The sequence below is a fragment of the Bactrocera tryoni genome, chromosome 2 (genome assembly GCF_016617805.1).
Source record: "Bactrocera tryoni isolate S06 chromosome 2, CSIRO_BtryS06_freeze2, whole genome shotgun sequence".
NCBI lineage: Eukaryota > Metazoa > Arthropoda > Insecta > Diptera > Tephritidae > Bactrocera > Bactrocera tryoni.
This window is the reverse complement of record NC_052500.1, coordinates 57,232,433-57,255,248: the sequence shown is the minus strand read 5'-3', so window position 1 is coordinate 57,255,248 and position 22,816 is coordinate 57,232,433. Positions and strand designations below refer to the sequence as shown.

The window sequence follows — 22,816 nt, the reverse complement described above, 5'->3', positions numbered from 1 at the left end:
GACTTCTGGCTGTTCACCAAGCTCAAAAGACCGCTCCGGGGACACCGTTTTTATACGATATAGGAGATTCAAGCCGCAGCGAAGACGAAACTGAAAGCTATCCCGGAAAGCGACTACAACCAGAGTTTCGAAGGTTGGAAAATCCGTTGGCATAAGTGCATTGCATCGGGAGGGGATTACTTTGACGGGGATAAAATTGAATTGGAAGAATAAATAAAGAATTAAATACAATGCCACCTTATTTTTTGGTAGTATATCGACCAGTGTAGGAACTATATAAATGAAATTGAGAGAGCGTGTTCTTCAGTGTATATTTGTGCCTAAAATGGATAAAATCTGGCGAAAACCTGCAATAGCCTCGTTTATTTTAAATACACATGCATTCAATAATACATAAAAAATATATATTGTCGAAATTTATTGGTTTTTAAGTTTAAATTATTTGACATTACAGAAAAATATGCTGCTATATACATATCTGCAAGTATTTAGAAAAAGGAAATATTAATAAAGTAAATATATTAGTGTTTTCATCTAGAGGCGCAAATTAAGGTGGCTAATTATTGTATTAAACAAATGTAGGACGAAGTCTACCTTAAGGTGGTTCCGATTTCCATAAAAAATAAAGCATACTAGTACTAATAGGAAGGTGAAAAAGAAAAAACTTATTTTGATATTCTAAAATATACTTTACGAATTATACTTAGTGGCAAAAAAGTACCCGGAATTTGTAAATAAAACGCAAAATATTTAAGTGTTCGTCCAACAAGCATAAACACGATGAGTTTGATGTAACTTCTAATGTGGCTGCTGAGTAGTTGGCGATGCTGTGATACAGCAGCTTAACCATCATTACAATCGTGTTGACGCAGTACCACTATGCGAACGTTAGCACGAGTTGGCGTTATCCAATCTCTTCTTTCATCCATTTCGCAAAATTAATCTCAAGTAATCCTTTTAGAGTAATAAAGTAATTAATGCCAAACATTTGGTCGTTCATTTATTGTTAGCACATTCATTTAATTGGCAGCATAAGTGCATCCTCACGTACGAATATTACTCACACGCCCTGTACATTAGGGTGGGTCGATTCCGGACTTTTTTCGATTCGGGATTTCTAATAATGCGGAAAAGTTGCCTTAGTACTTCCTGATTCCAATGCAACTTTTTGTTTTGAGATCGGATTGCGTCTTCAACCCCAACTCCGGCCTTGAAATTTCGAAAATTCGCCTAAAATCGTGAAATTGTCTACCTAGCGCCTGAAATACGCATCTCATGGCAAAATGTACAAAAGAAAAGTTAGTTGTCACGTCATTTGCTACCGAAATGGTATACGTGATCATGGCCGTAGGACGAACTGTTCCCGAGATACGAGCGCCACAGCACAAGGTGAAAATCGGCTTGCTGCCACATATCTTGACGTTGATTTCGCCGAGTGCTACCACTCACATTCATTCACGTACGCCAAAGGACACGTTTGGATAGGTCTCCACACAAATATTTTTTTACCGAGTTCCTTCACTCTTGTCGGTGATTTCGCCGAGTTCTATCACTTACATTACATTCATCAAGCTGAATTTCAAAGCTAATAATTATTACGATATGATTAACTGGAAGACTATTACCCTGACTGTTCCACCAGTTCTTTGTTCAGTTTCTAACGAAGAACTCATAAAAGGGCTGTCGGGAGACACTGCAGAGGTATGGAAGTTTAGTGAATTCCTCTCTCACACCGTGGCAGTCGAGAGAACCGTCAAACTGGTGACAGAGGTATCTTCTAAAGTTGTTGGCCTCCAATCTCGTGATCGTTTTATACGCTCTACACTGAAATCTAGGCAACAAGTGCCAAAGTTTAGTACAAAATCTGATTTTATCCATAAATTTGATACAGATTCAGACTATAACAAGCCTGACATATGGTTGGTTGGTTGGGTTGGGCTTGGGAGGAACCCGAAGAGCAGCCACCTCCACGCGGTGGTTTCTGGGTGACCAATACAGGTTAGCTGAGAGCTGCAACAATTTTTACCTTGCGCTGTGGCGCGCCGCCTTTTCGCTCGTATCTCGGGAACGGTTCGTCCTACGGCCATGATCACATATACCACTTCGGTAGCAAATGACGTGACAAATAACTTTTGCCTTATACATTTTGCCATGAGATGCGTATTTCAGGCGCTAGGTAGACAATTTCACGATTTTAGGCGAATTTTCGAAATTTCAAGGCCGGAGTTGGGGTTGAAGATGCAATCCGATCTCAAAACAAAAAGTTGCATTGGAATCAGGAAGTACTAAGGCAACTTTTCCGCACTATTAGAAATCCCGAATCGAAAAAAGTCCGGAATCAACCCACCCTCCTGTACATTAACGTGGGTAAAAATAAAACGATTTTTTTCGCTTGGTATTCTGAAAAATAGGTTATTAGACACCTCTTAATTTAAAAAAATTAATTGATATTTGATTATAAAAAAGTATTTTGTGACACGCTCTGCTCTTTGACGCAGAATATCTCGTAACGGCTTAATTTAATCGAAAATTATAAGAGACCATTTTGAATAGCAATAATTTTCATGAGCATGAGCTCTCCGACATATAAAGATGTATTCATAGTGTTATAAAATTCCTAAAAAAAACTTGTTTGACAATAATCAAACTTTAACCGTGAACATTGGAAATGTGATTTTTTTTCAAGTGGTTGAAATAGATTTGAATTTTTGTAAAACAAGACTAGAAAGCTATTAGGGGTAGATCCTTTCAGTTGCATTAAGAACTCCTGCTTGGAGAGACTTTCTAAGAGTTGTCCAAGAATCTGTTTTTAAGTTAACTAAGCGGAACAAATATTCATTATCTTAACCCACCCTACTATACATTCACACACCCTTACAGTGTGTTCAGAGCGAGTATTAGTTTGTGCACACATTGCATGTGTGCCCAATGATTACCACAAAACATAAAAATAGTAGGGAATATTTTGAAAGAGAAATTAATTATAATTTGTTTTCTTACCTCGTGTTTTATTTTTCTGTATCAAGAGACCTGTCTTTATATTTTATTTATGTGTTGTCGATTTAGCCCATATGGCGACTCATAAATCTTCTTAGATTGCACGCACATTCGTGAACCTGTCTTATTGTCTCCTACACGAACGTAACATATGAGTTCGACATTTCAGCTGGATTTTTCGGCCTTTGTTTTATTGTGTGAACATTTGATTATCTTTTAACCAAGTGGGAAAAATAATTTTAACGAATCGAGACGAATTTTAATGTTATTGATTTGCCAAAAATGTAATACGAGTATTTGAGGCGGTATCTATATTTTATCTTACGGTAAATAGTTCGAGCTGCAGAACTTAATAGAGAAGGTACCATCTTTTATAAGAGTGTACAGCTGCTGGCGTATGCCGATGATATTGATATCATCGGCCTTAACACCCGCGCCGTTAATTCTGCTTTCTCCAGACTGGACAAGGAAGCAAAACAAATGGGTCTGGCAGTGAACGAGGGCAAGACGAAATATCTCCTGTCATCAAACAAACAGTCGTCGCACTCGCGACTTGGCTCTCACGTTACTGTTGACAGTCATTACTTTGAAGTCGTAGATAATTTCGTCTATCTTGGAACCTGCGTAAACACCACCAACAATGTCAGCCTAGAAATCCAACGCAGGATAACTCTTGCCAACAGGTGCTACTTCGGACTGAGTAGGCAATTAAGAAGCAAAGTCCCCTCTCGACAAACAAAAACCAAACTCTATAAGTCACTCATAATTCCCGTCCTGCTATATGGTGCAGTTTTCGAGAGAAAAGTTCTGCGAAAGATTTATGGTCCTTTGCGCGTTGGCCACGGCGAATATCGCATTCGATGGAACGATGAGCTATACGAGATACATGAAGACATTGACATAGTTCAGCGAATTAAAAGACAGCGCGGCTACGCTGGCTAGGTCATGTTGTCCGAATGGACAGAAACACTCCAGATCTGAAAGTATTCGACGCTGTACTCGCCGGGGGAAGCAGAGGAAGACCTCCACTCCGTTGGAAGGACCAGGTGGAGAAGGACCCAGCTACGCTTGGAATATCCAATTGGCACCACGTAGCGAAAAGAAGAAACGACTGGCGCGCTGTTGTTAACTCGGCTATAATCGCGTAAGCGGTGTCTACGCCAATTAAGAAGAAGAAGAAGTAGTTAGGTTTTCATAAACGATATTGTTTTAATGAAAGCGGTTAGACGAAAAAATATGTTTAATTAACTTTATTAAACTAAGAAAAACTCTAAGTAATTTCGTTCACAACGGCTGGCAAGGTTACGTCGTCTTTATTTTGAGATGCGAATAGAATAATTTTTACTACCTTGAAAAAGGATGGATTCTTAACAGCGATTATTGCATATTGAAAAATTTGACAAACGAGATCGCCAAAACGGCTGTATTTTAATAAAAAGAAAGTGCTGTTTAACCAAGAAAATGTACCGTAAATGAAATTTCGTCGAAAAAAGAGGTGATTGCCCAAATTGAGATTTGAAAGCAAAGCTACGAAGCTTTAGTCAGTGTATCATTCTTGAAACGAACTATGTTGAATAAAAACAACGAATGAGTTTTATTATGGTAGGCCATGGACTTTTAAATTGACTTGCTACTTTATCAAATCCAGTTGGTTATCGTTAAAAATAAAAAATCTACTTGGAAGACACGTTGAGTTGCTATACTACTGCTTCTAAAAATATTGGTTTTCTAAAGCAACTGGAAAAAAACAAATAAAAGTCAAAACATTGTTCAAGTTCAATAGCGACTTCAATGCAAAGAAACAAATTGTCATATGAGAAAAAATAGACAGAAGCAAAGAATTTGTGAGACAGACACCCATATTTTTATGGGTCAAAACTCTCCGCACTTGGATAGATGTATGGTATGTATGCATGTATACATGATATAAGCCGCATGCAATCGACTATTTGTGGCACAAAGTGAGAAGAGCTACCACATGTGATTGTAGCCAAAGGGCGACAAAGCAAGTAACAGAATTTTAATGACAAAAACAGTTCAGGAGAGTTATTGTACCGTTTTTTCATTAAAAAAGAACCGGAGTAGTAAATGTTGCAACATGAAGGAGAAAAATATAAGCTAGATATAAGAAAAATGTTAGCTGCAGTTTACTGTTGCAGTGAACCGCTTTAAAGTCTATGGGCTCAAAGTGGCGAACTACATATATTCGTTACCTTCTTATACAAATATGAATTTTCAATCATAAAAATGACTCTTGAAACAGATAGACAGATATCTAGACGAATGCTTGAAAGACCGAATGATATGGTTGAATGAAACGTGTATTGTATAAAGAAATTATTGTTGAGCATATAAAACCATACCATACTTAATATGTATATGTTTATGTAATATTAATTATATTTCAAGCAATACGTTTTTTGCTATGGAAAATATATTTATTCTAAAATAAGTAGCTTTCTCTGTTTTCAATATTTGTCTTCAATAATCAAAACACGGTAGGTCAGTTTATATTACACAATATGTTTTAGAACAGTGCTGTTGGTTTATCTCAAAACCATAGTTTTTATAAGAATGTAGGGAATAATGGGCAAAAGTAAAATAAAAGCCATCCTTTTGCAGGTAGTCACAGCTGCACACCTGTGTATAGTTCGATATTATGGCCCATAAATGCTCTTTTTAATAAAGATATCTGAATGCCATTATGTTTTCAAAATGATTTCAAGTTATATATCATTATAGTAATCGCCGCTGCTGGCTCGAATATTTTTGAACCAAACGGTCTAATCTGTCTTATTGGGAGATGTTATGTTATCTAGCTCATATAAAATACGTTTTTACAGGATCTTCCAATAAGACTGATTCGATTTTGATTTAATTTAAAAAAAAAATATTATAAACTAATTATTAAGAAAATTCGAATGTTTTTTACTTAATGTGGAGTGCAATCGTTACAATGAAGTTCTGAATAAATCATTCAAATAGCCTCCACGACTTCTTTTAATGGAACATATTTGCTAAAGACATCTAATTGTGTTAAATCACAACTTTTGCATGCCATTCAATGCCATAATTTCTTGATATAAGCGAATTTCCTTTTCTCGTAATAGTTGGGATGTTGCAAGTGCTGTGCAGCGCACAGCCTCGTCTTTTGGAACCAGATATTGTGAAGAGTGTTGTTGGATATGTTGACTACTTGTTATTTGAAAATGTCAACTTCATGGCTCCTAGTGTTTATGTTGATGCTGTTAAGTAGTATTTTATAAAGTACGAGAAAATAGGGGAAATTCCTGTTTACCTTACAGAAAAAAAAGTAGAAAAGCGAGTTAAAGTGTATTACTGGGTGCTAGCGCGTAAGCTTTCGCTCTGTTGACATGGCGATGTGTGCAATTTTTCACATGCCGTTTTCAGAAAAAAATTAATGCACAAAGCATCTTGAAACCGCCAGAGGCACTGCAATGAAATGCTTAATGTTGTCGTTGAATTTGCATTAACGGTCGTAGTTATGGTACAGCAAATTTGTCACACAACTAAAATACAAACTCAAAATTGTGTTTCTCTACATACATATGGACATTTTATGTGTATAAATTTTGTGTTGAGTTCATGTTTTAACGAGTGAAAAAATTGTTCACACTCGATGATAATTTCTTTACCAATACAGCAGGGTTGCGTAATTATTCCCATGACAGTTTTGCTATTTGATGGTGTATGAATTTTTTCTTAAATTTTGGTTCACCCCGTACTTTCTTTCAATTTGCTTTGCTTTAAAGTTTCTTCCTGAGCGCTGTTACTTGTTTACCAAATTTCCTACCCATACCATCCTACCCTGACCCATTGCTCTGGTCATTAGCATTGCCAAGCGTTGAAATTGTATTCACGCTTATCTTTCTTCTGTAATACTCTTATCCATCAATATTTTCTACACGTCACAGGAATTTTAAAATTCACGATTTCATTCATTCTCATAACTTCTTCTTCTTTGCCTCTTGTTTTTACTCTCTCCCACTGGAATGACTTCGTGCACCACTGTGCTTAACTTCCTTAGCTGTCACACAATTCGTCAAGTAGAGTTATGCTACGACAGCGTAGTGCAGTAGCAGACGGCAAAACTGTCATGGTTTATCACCACATCTATACAACAACCACAATAACAACAGTAGCAACAAATACAACTGCAGATGTTATATTCTACTTGGTAGGATGGCCGCTGTGCCCAATATGTTGTGAGTTTTTGACATTTCATAAATGTCTTCCTGTTGTCGTTTAATCTTTGATTATTGAAACTAATCATTACAGTGATGTATAAGCGTTGATGATTTTAACATTTTTTTTTAAATAAGGAAAATAAAATAATAATAACACAATTAAATTAATGATTTATAATATATTTTAAGCCCAAAATAAGATACTGAATGAATAAAGATTTATTGGTTACAATTTGATTTGAATATAAACTCTTACGTTAGGTTATTTTAATCTAGTAAGACAATAAGACACTCAAAAACCAGTTTTGGTCCTTTGCGATGCCAGATGGAGTTCAGTTACTAGGTCTATGAGGAGTAGTCATCCTTTGGAATACCTGCGCTTGACGCAACAGACTCTTTAGCCACACTTTCAATACCTCTTCCAGTGTATCATACCGTGGAGACCCCAGATACTTACAGAGTAGTCTTGCCAATGCGGGATAAGTGCACAAGAGATGCTCCATTATTTCCTTGGTGCCTTGCACTAGAAATTTCCTGCCGTCTTCTCGATGTATCAGCCATACGCTCGCAGTTGTCGCCACCAGACAGTGACCGGTTAGTTTTTCCATCATGTTCCTACATTGCCTTCTATAGAGTGCCAATAGAAATTTTGCATACTTCCGATCTACGTTTAGCACATGGCTTTTGTAGTTTTGCACCCAGTTAGATCGTCATAGACAATTTCCCAATGTTGATCAGGTTTTCTGGTGTTAGCCGTACAACATTCTTTGCAATCTCGTCCACTATTTCATTGGCGGCGATGCCTTTGAGACCTGACGCCCAGTATAAGTGAATTTTTTTGCTTCTGACAACACTTTTTATTGCTGCTCTGCTACCAAGACACTTTTAGCCGATATTCGATACGAGGTTACTACCTTGATTTCTGCTTGCTGTCTACGTAGATGTTGACTCTGGAATTGTTTGCAAGTGCATTAGAGGCAATGCTCCGCGGCTTGAAATATACAGTATTGGTCCGGCAACTTAAAATTCACAAAACTTTAAAATAATTTAGCCTGAATGCCGAATGAATTCTACAAGGGTTTATCTGTTGAGGAATAGCAAAGGAATAAACTAATTTGTAAATAGTAAATTTTACTGTAGAATATTTCTATAAGCAATAATAAAACGAGTATATAATATGATTAATACATTTGGTTCAAATGGCAAAGGAAATTTGCTCCCAATTTTATTGAATTTCAAATACCGTTTTTAGAAAATTTGGTTTTACATGGTTTAAAGGGTGAAAAATATAAAAACTTTTTAATTTAAGTTTTGCGTGAAAACCCATTCGTCGAAATATTTTTTTCATAGGTTGGTACGACTTTCAGTGGCACCTTTGCTAAATGCTACATCAAAATGATCATTACTGTTTAGTATACGCTTGTCTTTTTGAAGTACATGAAGTACATTCGGCGATTTGTACGATGAGTGAAATTTTTCAAAAAGAAGTTCCATTAAATTTTGTGTGCGGAATCAAATTTCATGTGCCGAAACGTTTAGAATGTTGGTGGTGGTCTTCTTTGAAAACTGTTTGTCGCGAGCAAACGTTTTTGATTGGTACAAATTATTCAAGGCGTTCGGGACAAACATCAACTGCTGATCAACACAATAAAAAATTAAAAGAATTGGTGCTTGAGAATCGACGACTAACAGTCAGAGATCTTACTGGCATCGTTGCAATAATGAAAGGATCAGTGCAAACCATTTTGAAAGATCATTTTGGCCTTATAAAGTGATAGCACGCTTGCTTCCAAAAACACTAAATTTTTTCGAAAAACAGCTTCGCGTTAACGTCCGTGGAAAACGCTTTCCGGCTACCAGGATGTCACGAGACGTGTTATTATTGGCGATGAATCTTAAATCTATCGTCCGAATATCGTGGCAAATATGAGCTGAAAACGAACAAAATTTTCAACCAATATCGTCCGCAACTACCGCATTCGTAACCTTGTAATCAATTTTACAAAGTAAGTAAAGCACATCAGACATCTAGTAATTATAGACCAATTTAAAAAATTCGCTTAAAAGTTCAGAGTTGATTGTACTAAGTTAAAACCTACACACAATACGTAGTTATATTTGCAAACATACATACATTTAAAATTGAGCACATAACGGACTATTACATGTAAATCGTTCGAAAAGCGGTGTGTGTAGTAAAAAAAAAGGTCAACTGCGTTAACAATGAGCGCACGTACGAAAGGAATCTTCGAAAAGTGTATTTGTTCATAAAAACTGCGTTTGTATTACAAATGTATGCGTACTTACGCACATACATATATACATATCCCTGTGTGTCTGTAAGAGCGTCTATGAGTAAAGTAAGTATGCGCCAATGACTTGGTGTCTTAAATAAGTGAGTATGACCATAATTTTGCTACAAGCTCCCTACCTTACATGTATTTTATTGAGCATTCCAAATGAGCAGAAAATTGTCAGCAAAAGAAAACACAAATTCCGTTTTTTGTTACGTGCTGCAAAGTATTGGGCTTAAGTAAACAATTTGCAAAAAGTGAAAAAATTATTATGTAAGAACATTTTTGCTGCGAACAATATGGCGCAATATGCAAGTAGTAATCCATTTTGTTTGTGAAATTAAGATCGTTTTTTAATAAAATTTTATAGAAATGCACAAGTTGTCACATTTTATTTCAGCAGATATTTCATCGCAATGTATTCAGACGATAAATCAGTAGAGTCAGAGGAGTACACAAATTATCGCTTGTTTCAATTTTCAGTTTGTATTAACCCTCTCATGGCTCTCACGCCCGTTTGCACGGAGCTAAAACATTTTTTAGGACAGATATATGTTGGTCTTGACTCAAGTATGAAGTGATAAAAATTTCAAAGTCCTTAGTGTCCTGGTTCGTTAGTTAAAGGATGTTGCCTATAGGCAACAACACTTTTACAAAATTATTGGAAACAAACTAAACACTTCTCCACGGACTTATTTTTTTGTTAATAACTATCTTACCTTTATTTATTTATGTTGTTCCCATGATTTTACAATAAAACAGCTATTTTAATCTTTTTGCGTAAACGCCTTTTTTCGAAATCTTGAAATAACGCGACTTAGAAGCATGTTCAAGGAAGATATACAAGTAGTATACCTTGGGGGGGTATTTCAACATATTTTAAATTTTACGTAGTGTTCAAGTGAGAAAAACCGCGGAAACTGGAATGCCAGAATCCCTTTGTCAAAATTTCAACAATTATAGATAATTGTAAAATTATGCAAAAATATTTAATTTTAAGTACAATCTTCTGCGGCTTAAAATGGTTAATCGTTAAACTTCTCTTATGAAGTGCCAATTTTTTGGAAAGAATATATCAACACTCCAGGCTAGTTGGTGAAATATCTACCAAAAACTACCACAAACTTCTAGAAGACCGTACGTATGGTGTTTAGCTTTTCGCATAAAGCATTGATTTCCAGTAACTGGGTGACTAGGATGAAGAGCTTAAGGGGCATATACGCTCCAATAGAATGCACTAAAAGTAATAGTAAAATTATTTCTTGAAAACTTCTACGTTGATGAAGCGAACTCAAATCAGAAACTGGTAAGACTAAAGTCTTTAATTCATCTCAATCTAATGGTCTCTTGACAGTCACAAGTAGAACTTTAATGATACGAACATCAAAGAGCCCAATTACCTTTGGTCAGTTTGTTGCAAAAACAAATCCACCACACTGAGAAAATAATTTGTGGCTTTTGTCATAAAATGAGTTAATGAACTGCATTTAAATAATTTATAGCCAAACCGCGGAGACGCAAAGAAACTTCTGCCAACTTTTTTTGCAATTTAACTGCGAAACCCATAAACATTCAATTGCACTGCAGCGCAAATGTTTTATCTGTCACTTTTAAGTGATGAGTGATATTTATAGGTATCTATATGAGTGTACTATGTCTTAATACTCCAAAAAGAGGCTTTTAATGCAGAAAATAATAACATGGTAAATTGAAAGAAAGTGGACAATATACGCATTTGTACATAAATAGATTTAAAGTGCTGAAAGAAATCAGTCAGAATACATATATATTCTTTGGAAAAGTCGTTTTCATGTTTGGACATCCTAACTCGATCCGTTTTAACTTTTCTTTTGAGTACACTTCTTCACAACACTATTAATTGTAAAGTTATTTTAATCATATTTGTAGCTGTTTTATTATCTTAAAATTTTATACTCAATCAATATGTTGCTATAGAGTATAGCAGTTTTGTTTTGTATGTATGTATCATTTAAAACTAAGTGAGACAGATATAGGGTCAAACGATCACCAAATATCAACGATTTTGAAAATTAGCAGTTTATTATGTGGGCGTATATTCCAGATGCACATACGATTTCACATCGTTCGTCTGCTATTGATTTCCATGCTCGCTCAACAATTTCCCAAAGTTGACTATTATTAGATGGATAAGCATCAGCAACTGTCTCCTTTACCTTGCACCACAAATTTTCTATAGGGTTGAGGTCTTGAGACTAATAATACTGGACCAACATTCTTCTTCTTAATTGGCGTAGACACCGCTTACGCGATTATAGCCGAGTTAACAACAGCGCGCCAGTCGTTTCTTCTTTTCGCTACGTGGCGCCAATTGGATATTCCAAGCGAAGCCAGGTCCTTCTCCACTTGGTCCTTCCAACGGAGTGGAGGTCTTCCTCTTCCTCTGCTTCCCCCGGCGGGTACTGCGCCGAATACTTTCAGAGCTGGAGTGTTTTCGTCCATCCGGACAACATGACCTAGCCAGCGTAGCCGCTGTCTTTTAATTCGCTGAACTATGTCAATGTCGTCGTATATCTCGTACAGCTCATCGTTCCATCGAATGCGATATTAGCCGTGGCCAATGCGCAAAGGACTATAAATCTTTCGCAGAATTTTTCTCTCGAAAACTCGTAACGTCGACTCATCGGTTGCTGTCATCGCCCAAGCTCCTCTGCACCATATAGCAGGACGGGAGTGGCGGAGCGACTTATAGAGTTTGGCTTTTGTTCGTCGAGAGAGGACTTTACTTTTCAATTTCCTACTCAGTCCGAAGTAGCACCTGTTGGCAAGAGCAATCCTGCGTTGGATTTCCAGGCTGACATTGTTGGTGGTGTTAATGCTGGTTCCTAAATAGACGAAATTATCTACAACTTCAAAGTTATGACAGTCAACAGTGACGTGAGAGCCAAGCTCGCGAGTAAGTGCGACGACTGTTTGTTTGATGACAGGAGATATTTCGTTTTGCCCCGTTCGTTCACTGCCAGACCCATTTTCTGTGCTTCCTTGTCCAGCCTGGAGAAAGCAGAACTAACGGCGCGGGTGTTGAGGCCGATGATATCAATATCAGCTGTACACTCTTATAGAAGATGGTACCTTCTCTATTTAGTTCTGCAGCTCGAACTATTTTCTCCAGAAGCAGGTTGAAGAAGTCGCACGATACCACCTTGTCTGAAACTTCGTTTGGTATCGAAAGGCTCGGGGAGGTACTTCCCGATCCTGACGGAGCTTTTGGTGTTACTCAACGTCAGTTTACACAGCCGTATTAGTTTTGCGGGGATACCAAATTCAGACATCGCGGCATAAAGGCAGCTCCTTTTCGTGCTGTCGAAAGCAGCTTTGAAATCGACGAAGAGGTGGTGTGTGTCGATTCTTCTTTCACGGGTCTTTTCCAAGATGTGGCGTATGGTGAATATCTGGTCGGTTGTTGATTTTCCAGGTCTGAAGCCACACTGATAAGGTCCAATCAGTTTGTTGAAGGTGGGCTTTAATCTTTCACACAATACGCTCGATAGAACCTTATATGCAATGTTGAGGAGGCTGATCCCACGGTAGTTGGCGCAGATTGTGGGGTCTCCTTTTTTAGGGATTGGGCATAGCACACTTAAATTCCAATCGTTGGGCATGCTTTCGTCCGACCATATATTACAAAGAAGCTGATGCATGCTCCTTATCAGTTCTTCGCCGCCGTGTTTGAATAGCTCGGCCGGCAATCCGTCGGGCCCTGCCGCTTTGTTGTTCTTTAGGCGGGCGACTGCTATTCGAACTTCTTCCTGGTCGGGCAATGGAACGTCTGCTCCATCGTCATCGATTGGGGAATCGGGTTCGCCTTCTCCTGGCGTTGTGCGTTCAGTGCCATTCAGCAGGCTGGAGAAGTGTTTCCTTCATAATTTAAGTATGCTTTGGGCATCGGTCACTAGATCACCTTTGGGGGTTCTACAAGAGTGCGCTCCGGTTTTGAAACCTTCTGTAAGCCGCCGCATTTTTTCGTAGAATTTTCGAGCATTACCCCTGTCGGCCAGCTTATCAAGCTCTTCGTACTCACACATTTCAGCGTCTTTCTTTTTCTGTCTACAAATGCGTCTCGCTTCCCTCTTCAACTCTCGGTATCTATCCCATCCCGCACGTGTAGTGGTCGATCATAACGTGGCGAGGTAGGCAGCCTGTTTTCTCTCCTCTGCGACACGGCACTCCTCGTCGTACCAGCTGTTCTTTTGCACTTTCCGAAAACCAATGGCTTCGGTTGCAGCTGTACGTAAGGAATTTGAAATGCTGTCCCACAGTTTTCTTATACCGAGTTGTTGACGAGTGCTCTCAGAGAGCAGGAGTGCAAGCCGAGTAGAAAATCGTTCGGCTGTCTGTTGTGATTGCAGCTTCTCGACGTCGAACCTTCCTTGTGTTTGTTGTCGTGCGGTTTTTGCTGCACAGAGGCGGGTGCGAATCTTGGCTGCAACAAGATAGTGGTCCGAGTCGATGTTAGGACCTCGGAGCGTACGCACGTCTAGAACACTGGAGACGTGTCTTCCGTCTATCACAACATGATCGATCTGGTTGGTGGCTTTTCGATCCGGAGACAGCCAGGTAGGTTGATGTATCTTCTTGTGCTGGTATCTAGTACTACCGATAACCATATTTGAATATGAATTTACCGACCGTAGTGCCAAAGATAACTTCTTTGCCCACCCTGGCGTTAAAGTCGCTAAGCACGATTTTGACATCGTGGCGGGGGCAGCTCTCATAAGCGCGCTCCAAGCGCTCATAGAAGTCATCTTTGGTCACATCTTCCTTTTCTTCCGTCGGAGCGTGGGCGCAAATCAGCGAACCTCGCTTTGATGCGGATTGTGGCTAGACGTTCATTCACCGGAGTGAATGATAGTACTCGGCGACGGAGTCTCTCTCCCACCACGAATCCAACACCAAACTTGCGCTCCTTTAAATGGCCACTGTCTCTGTCCTTGTCCCGTCCATCGCATTTCTTGGATGGCGGTGATGTCAGCCTTTAGTTTCGCGAGGACATCAACCAGCTCGGCAGCGGCACCTTCCCAATTAAGGGTCCGGACATTCCAGGTGCATGCCCTCAAATCTTATTTCGTTTGCCATGGTCGTCATCAAAAGGGTGGTCTCTCATCCGAGGCTGTTTCAACTTTTTAATTGGTATTGTTTTTTACGTGGCGGGTCCCAAACCCAGCGCACAACCCTATGTAGGGGATGTTTCGCCTTCTCGCATTAGCTCGCCTTCGAACGGATGTTCTTAGGCTACCCAGAGGATACTTGGTCAAAGACCGGAAGTAGTGAGCTGCTTGAGCCATGTGTAAAAGAATCGTTTCTGGCCACTCCCAAGTGAATGGCGATCAGAGAACTTTCCTCACTTGCGTGAACTTCTACACATAACTCCATCCTCCAACTGGACCAACCATGTTTAACAATTTTGATGGTGTATTTTTGATTATATTCCGAGTTAGTTGGTCGTCTTTCCTATTGACGAGATTCCCTTTCATCGTATAGCACGATTATGGGTTCACCTTTCCATAAAAAGGATTCGAAATGGTGATTTGCAACCTTGAGCCGTTAAGCCACATGGCCACACAATGGTACTTTTCTTGGCCTATGAGCTAGTAAATCACAATATCACAAACGTCACGAATTTTGTCCATACGTGTTTCCATACATAGTTCTTTGTTAATTTTTATTGCAGGTGCAAATGGATTCTGCTTCGATAATATAACTAGGCGCTTAGCGTCTCTGTCAGTTATTCCCAAATGATGGCCACGCTTTTCAGGATTCGGTTTTTCTTTTAAGACATTTTGAATAATCTTTGATAAACAACCCAATAAATTTTGAACTTCTTTATACGTTTTGTCCGTTTTGAAGTTTTTTTTTTATAAGATCGCGCTGATAAGCCATGTAGTGCTTGCCTCGTCTCATTGCTGACAAAATTTTAATCAGATTTTTACAAAATGATAAAAAAAAATACATCAAAAAACTAAATACTTACTTTTCTGGAAATTGTTTATGCAAATAAATAAATATCTTAATTTTGTATGTTGATAGTTTAATCCATCTTCTATTATTTTGACTGCTTAATAGTTTACACTTATGAAAATATACGAAATGTCAATAGCAAGTGCTAAGTTATATAGTTATAGTGATTTTTTTTGGACTGTTTCTAAATAACAGTATTTTAAGGATATTTAAGGTGAACAAATAAGGCAGCATGAGAAATAATAAATATTAAACTATAAGCCGCACTTTTATTAATTTGATCGCAGCTAAATATTAAATTTAGCTTCTTCGATCGATTTAATATCACGCATGATATGTTTTCTGTAATTTTGGCTAATGCGAACTGTATATGTAAAATTATGTTATTATCTATGTTAATGGCCTTTAATATACATACATACATAAGTCACCAATATTCTAAATCTGGTACGACAATTTCTTCGAATATTGAATGTTGAATTCTTTCGTAAACATTTTTTAGTATAGCTCCTGAAGTACTATATTTCTACAGTTTTTGATTCTTGCGAGTTGTAAGAGTATAAAATGTTCGATTACACATAAACATAGTTCTTGCTTACTTGTTACAGCTAATTGCCTTCTAGTACATATCACTGCTTTCTCAAACTCATAATAAAACTCAAATATTGCTCGACATATATGTTTATTTTCTTTTCTAAAGTTTCATTTTTTCACCCAGTTAATCATTTTCTCTCATAAAAGTACTAAGTTGAGTAATACAGTGAGAGAAATATTCATTTTGAGCTGAATTCGAATATCGTAGTACACAGCTCACTTTATTTGCGGCGAATTTTGTTAGTCTCACTCTCATAGCGGTTGTAAACAAAACTGACCTACATTAAGCTACTTTACTTTAACAGAGATACTTTAATGAATAGATTTCCCGTACATAAAGTCAGCAGAATCTTTACAGAACGGGCATTGCGTTGTCACACTATATATTTGTACATGTTTAGAAGCTTAATTAATGGAAAATGCGATGGTCTTCATTCTTAACTGGATTTATCCAATTAAACAATCCAGTTAGAATCTATTATACCAGCATTAATGGACTTATCATAATATCTGGAGCATAACTGTAGCAATGTACCAGAGTTCCATGTACCACTTCGAACTAATCATTAACAGTGAGCTACATATTAACTTGTTATTTGGTAGGCTTGAAAAGAGTGACTAAATTGTAAGGAACTTTCTATGGACACAAATTGTAGTTCCGCCATAATTTGTTTGGGAATTATAAGTGATCCTTAGGTTGCTTTACGAAGCTGATAATAAAGATTATTCAATTCAAATTTTCTTAAAAATTATAAATATTGTATACGAAAATTAGCAAAGGAGCCGAAATACGTATATAAATACTGGACGCTGAAGATAAAATTTCTGAAGTGTAGAAGAATGTATTTTCTGAACGTAGTCAGTAGCTGTTTCGATTGAGAAAAACCTGTACTTCTTCTTCTTTATTAGCGTAAGCACTGCTTACCTCGCCTATTTGGTCTTTTTTCATCAAGAGAGGACTTTACCCTGCACGTGCTGGAAAATATTTATGTTGAGCAGAGAAGAGAGGTAATTTTTCTACAAATTTGGCTTAAGTTTATACACAGTGATGTCAAAAACGTCTTCATGCTTAAATTACAGCAAATAAGAACATTTCGAAATTATTCTTCATACATTTATTTACTGCTACATTTATCCTTATACAAAATCGGTTTAGGTTTATGTTCGATTCTGTTAATCTTTACAAGCTCATGCTGTTAGCCATCGAAATTTGGTGTATTTCGAAATTACTCTCTATACATTTATTTATGGCTAGAAAAGTTTATTCCAATAAAAAATCAGTTAAAGTTAAACTATCTTCTGTTAAAAACCTATTCCAACTCTCCTAACGTTCATGTCGTTAAGATTAAACATTTTAGCATCTTTCGAAGCTACTCCCCAAAAGAGTATATGTTAAAAATAACCCTTGCTCTTATACAAAACTGGCTTATGTTTATCTAACCTCTGTTAAAATTCTCTACAAACTCTCTGGACGCTCTTTTTTAAAATGAGCATCTTTTGAAAAAAATCCTATATATTTATATATCGTTGGTAACTTTTGCTCTGATACAAATGGGTTTATGTTTAACTCACTTATGTTAAAACTCTTCACACGCTCTCTGGTCGCTCTTATATTAATATTCAGATATCATCTTTCGAAAATATTCCTATATATTTATATATCGACAGTAACTCTTATACTCTTATACAAAATCTGTTAATGCTTAACACGCTAATGGTAAAAACCTCTACAAAAACTCTGCAACTTATGTTTAAACCTCCAAAATTTAAATGTCTTTCGAATTTCCTCTCCATACATCTAATTACCGAAAGTAACTTTTACTTTTATACTAAATCGGTTCAAGTTAACTCTCTAGTGTTAAAAATCTAACGCAACCTTTACTGTTATGTAAATCCAGTTAAAGTTTAATTCACTCTCTCTGAAAATTGATGGCACCCTCACGCTCTTAATTCTCAATATCTATAAACATTTTGAAATTTATCTGCGTACATTTATTTATTACTATTAACCTTGTGTCTTACTTATACTTGTATAAAGTCAATTTAAATTTATACCCACCTATCTTAAAAACCCCTGCATGGTATCCATATTTTATGATTGCAAAAATATTAAAATAACATTCACTGTAACTGCCATTATCAGCTTAACTAACCAAAATATTATTGTTCTAAAGAAATGAATCCAACAAGCGGTTGTCATTTGGCGAGAACTTGTCAGCTAACAAAGAGTTGACTTCGTAATTCGGATTTGCTACACGTTTTTCCGATAAATTTCATTCGTCGTTGGTTAGCTGCCGAAACTGAATTGTTCCCGCACACATCTAACTACACAGTTGTAAATACAGTTCATACTTCGTACGCTCAAAGTGACGCTTCGTTTGTGACTTTCGAGGTTTCGTTAAGCAGCGCTGCTGCTAGTAGCCGATGGTTGGCCGATAGGATGACTTCGCCAATTCAATCTGGTCGTATCATCAGTCGGTGTCGTTAGCAATTTAGTTTAGTTTCACTTTGGACTTCGCCGTTAGTGTTTGTATAACGGTGCTGAATGTTTTACCTAACGCGCGCTCAACATTGTGTTAGTGTACTATATGTATAAGTTAAATTCTTTTAAGTTTTATTTTTATTTTTTAATTTAAACATTTTGTCACAACTGTACAATTATAAAATACGTATTTAATTTTAATTTCTAAGTTGTTGGAGCGATGTTCAACCAACTTAATGAACAGCCGAATTAAAAGTGAAACTTAAATCTAAGCTTATGCTATCACCAACTTAATATTCTAAGCGCCGGCAGAGCGAGACGTCGGCTGCGATGCATATTGTTAGTGGCGTGCTAGTAGTAATTTTAGTTTGGCGTTCTTTTAGTGGGTAGCGGTAAAGTGGCGTGATGCGTTTGCCAAATTTTCTATCTGCATTCCTGAGCATTCTTAAGCATACATGATACAGTACACTGTTTAACAAAATATTTATTTTGTTAACTTATTTAAGACTGTTACTGAGAATTCATATAGGAGCCGGTGGAATTACCGCTGTTCAAAGTTGAAGGTGGAAATAAGTTTGTGGTGGAATTTAAAGCTGGATTTAATATTACTGCACGAATACACCTGAGCGTGTTAGCTTGTTATTGTTAATTTATGTGAAGAAAATAAGTAATATAAATAATATTGGTGTTATTTTTGTACAAAATATGAAATATTACAAATAAAATTTTAATCTGCAAAGGAATCGAAAAATATCTAAAGGGAATCAAAAAGTGAATAATAATTTGTGAAGTGAGAAAAGTTAAATAAATTAGTATTAAGTTAATTTGTAATTAAAAAATTGATTAATATTAGGAAAACTATAATGAAATATGCTACAAAAAAATAAAATTAATGAAAAAAATCACATATAAAAATTAGAACATTATTATTAGAAAGTTGAAAAAATTAATAAAACATAACAAAATAGAACAAATTGAATTAAAATAAAAAATAAATGAAATAAAATAAAAATAAAAACAAACAAGTAAGGAAGGGCTAAGTTCGGGTGTCACTGAACATTTTATACTCTCGCATGGTAAAGTGATAATCGAGATTTCATAATACGTCATTTACATATTTTTCAAATACCGTATTTTTGTAAAGTTTTATTCCGCTATCATCATTGGTTCCTAATGTATATACTCGTATTATACAGAAGAAGGCATCAGATGGAATTCAAAATAGCTTTATATTGGAAGAAGGCGTGGTTGTGAACCGATTTCACCCATATTTCGTACATGTCATCAGGGTGTTAAGAAAATATTATATACCGAATTTTATTGAAATCGGCGAAGTAGTTCCTGAGATATGGTTTTTGGTCCATAAGTGGGCGAGGCATGCCCATTTTCAATTTTTAAAAAAAAGCTGGGTGCAGCTTCCTTTGCAATTTCTTCCGTAAAATTTAATGTTTCTGACATTTTTTGTTAGTCGGTTAACGCACTTTTAGTGATTTTCAACATAACCTTTGTATGGGAGGTGGGCGTGGTTATTATCCGATTTCTTCCATTTTTGAACTGTATATGGAAATGCCTGAAGAAAACGACTTTGTAGAGTTTGGTTGACATAGCTATAGTAGTTTCCGAGATATGTACAAAAAACTTAGTAGGGGCGGGGCCACGCCCACTTTTCCAAAAAAATTGCGTCCAAATATGCCCCTCCCTAATGCGATCCTCTGTGCCAAATTTCACTTTAATATCTTTATTTATGGCTTAGTTATGACACTTTATAGGTTTTCGGTTTCCGCCATTTTGTGGGCGTGGTAGTTGGCCGATTTTGCCCATCTTCGAACTTAAACTTCTTATGGAACCAAGGAATACGTGTACCAAGTTTCATCATGATATCTCAATTTTTACTCAAGTTACAGCTTGCACGGACGGACGGACGGACAGACAGACATCCGGATTTCGACTCTACTCGTCACCCTGATCACTTTGGTATATATAACCCTATATCTGACTCTTTTAGTTTTAGGACTTACAAACAACCGTTATGTAAACAAAACTATAATACTCTCCTTAGCAACATTGTTGCGAGAGTATAATAAAAGTAAAATAATTGAACTGCAATAAATAAATAATAAGTTGTGCAATAAATATAATAAAAAAGGTGCGTGGAGTCCCTACACGTGGAAGAAGTTATACTTCTTAGTGATATTCAGAAATGCATATCATTTTGTATGAAAGAAAACTAGAACATTTAAATTCATTATGCACATTTTATAAAGCAAAGTCTAAATGAAGGAATTTTGACTCGGAAAGTAGTTCTGTCTCTTCGTTGCGGAAGGGAATATGCAGCGTAACCATCTCTCTTTTGTACTCGTCGAATTGGGTTGTCATATTATAATTTGTATATCTTATATCTAGTGTTTAGTCAATTTCTTGTATTCATTATTAGCGTTGCATTTGTATTGCGCACAAAACTTTGCCAAAGTAAAATGAATTTTCTTTTTATTTTTCTTTAGTTCTACAAAAGCATATTTCTATACTTTAACAAAATTATTTGAACCATCGTATATTTCTTACATGCACAACCAAACCATACTTAAGACAACGCCACGAAAGTGTCAATAGTGGTGTTGGTGGTAAGCACATAAAAAGTCACAATGTGAACGCAGGTTCGAATCTCGACGGACTTAGTCTTTAATTTTTGCATTTTAACATCGTAATACTATACTAATAAATATTTTTCTTACTAATAGAAATTAAATTTATCACAGCAATGTACCTAATATACATATATACATATACATAATATTGCTGTGATAAATTTAATTTCTATTAGTACGAAAAATATTGATTAGTATAGTGTACGATGTTAAAAGGCATACATCTTTCTATCCTATCTTGTGTATCTGCACATGCTCATATGAATGTAGGTATACGCATGTGCGCGTTCAGAAATTCAAAGAATTCGTACAAAAAAAAAAGAGAGACGAAAGAAATAAATTCACATAAAATAGTTGAGAATTCGCAAAAATGAAAGACAAACGAAAGAAAAATAATCCTCCCAGCATACATAAGCGTACTGTACTTATTGACCGCATTATTTTTGCGTAAAACCTTGGAACTTATTCATTAAAATAACCACTTAGAAGTCGTTTTATCCGTTGTAAGCGAGCGATTTTCGAAGAAACATCATTTCTAATATGCCACAACACAATATGAAGTTCATAAACCTCACGCTGTCAGATAAAACGATATACCTCGTCATCGCGGGTCGATGTCCAAAAAATTTAAACGAAGACTAACTACCATGGTATAGAGGAGTAAGGAAAGTCCCATTCACCATAGAAAAAAGAGCCATTCACAGTCCTTAACCTACCCCTCAAGTGTACGTTCACAATAAAACATCATGGCCACCTCTGGTGAATAAGGGTGGCGAGAGGTCAAAACGGGTTGCAGAAAGCGAAAATGCTATAATATAAAATTATAAATTTATAGTAGGTACTATATTTGTACATGTATAAATACTATTTTCAATTTTTGTTATAGAATGAAGTTTAATGCTGTTATCAAAAGATTTAATTATATCTTCTTGATATAAATAAATATGCTATATATTTTTAAACGTTGTAGTTAATTTATTCATGGACAAATTGAAAATTATTTTTGATAATGAGTGGACCAAAAGAGATAACTATTGTGGAAAAATTTGGTATTACATGTCATAATAATTCGTCGGAACAGTAAAACACAATTTTTTACTGTAAGTTAATCAAGAGATAATTATAATAGCCATGTTTTCTGAATTTTAAGTATAAATTTTTGTAATCACAAAGTATATATGTCAGAATTTAGCAATATGCCGGCGATCAGGAATCCTACTCGTTCCCAAATGGAGTGTTTGATTATCCTAACAGATTTGCCACATTATTTTTTAGTTCTAAGCTAAGGTTTTTAATAAAAAGGATTCTTAAAGAAATTATTTTTTGAATTTGCAATATCTATATAGTAGTAAAAAGTAGTTTAAATTAGCTTACGCAACACTATTTTGCCATGCTCAGTAGCAATACTGGCATAGTATTTAAAAAAATAAATTATTGTTCGAAATATATTCCGTTTGAAATTATTCAAATCGATAATACTTGTTCGGCCCAACTAAAAATACTACTCAAATTCCTTAATTTTTAATAGCGGTTCATTATTAGCCAAATTACATTTATTTGTTTTTTTGAGTTTAAATATCAACTTCCACACCATTCATA

The 22,816-nt window shown here is 36.2% G+C and overlaps 2 pseudogenes; both read right to left on the bottom strand.

The window, feature by feature from the left end:
* Nucleotides 1–22,816, bottom strand: part of LOC120768778 — a 173,992-nt pseudogene that overhangs the window by 150,760 nt on the left and 416 nt on the right.
* LOC120769854 lies at nt 21,695–21,896 on the bottom strand (annotated as a pseudogene).